This window comes from Microtus ochrogaster, unplaced genomic scaffold (genome assembly GCF_000317375.1).
Source record: "Microtus ochrogaster isolate Prairie Vole_2 unplaced genomic scaffold, MicOch1.0 UNK10, whole genome shotgun sequence".
Taxonomy (NCBI): Eukaryota; Metazoa; Chordata; class Mammalia; order Rodentia; family Cricetidae; genus Microtus; species Microtus ochrogaster.
The window spans coordinates 919531-920142 of record NW_004949108.1 but is presented as its reverse complement, the minus strand read 5'-3'; positions in this window follow the sequence as shown (position 1 = coordinate 920142).

Below are 612 nucleotides of genomic sequence, written 5' to 3'. Positions count from 1 at the left end.
CTCTCTCTCTCTCTCTCTCTCTCTCTCTCTCTCTCTCTCTCTCTCTCAGAGCTATGGATCAGATAAGACCTCTCAGCTACTGTTTCAGTGCCATGCCTGTCTGCTGCCATGTTCCTCTTTGCAACAGTCATGGATTTAACCCTCTGAAACTAAGTCCCCCATAAACTCTTCCTTCTGTACGTTGCCTTGGTCACAGCATCTCATCACAGCAATGGGAAAGTAACCGGAACACATGATTCACCTAGAACACTGCCTCAGCTTTAGAACTGGCATTTCACATTGCTTGTTTGTGCTTTGTTGGAATTCTAGGAACTGCCCTCAAGGCCTCCCAAATGCTAGACTATCACTTTGCTATTAAGCTACACCCGCCTGAAGATAAATAATTTAAAAATAAAAATCTTGATTTTCTTCTAGCTTGTGAATTTTTTTAAAAAAATATTCATTTGTATTATGCATATGAGTGTTTGGCCTACATGTGTGTAAGTGGACCACCTGCATGTATGTAGATGTACCACCTGCATGTATGTAGATGTACCACCTGCATGTGTGTGAGTGTACCACCTGCACGTGTGTGAGTGTACCACCTGCACGTGTGTGAGTGTACCACCTGCA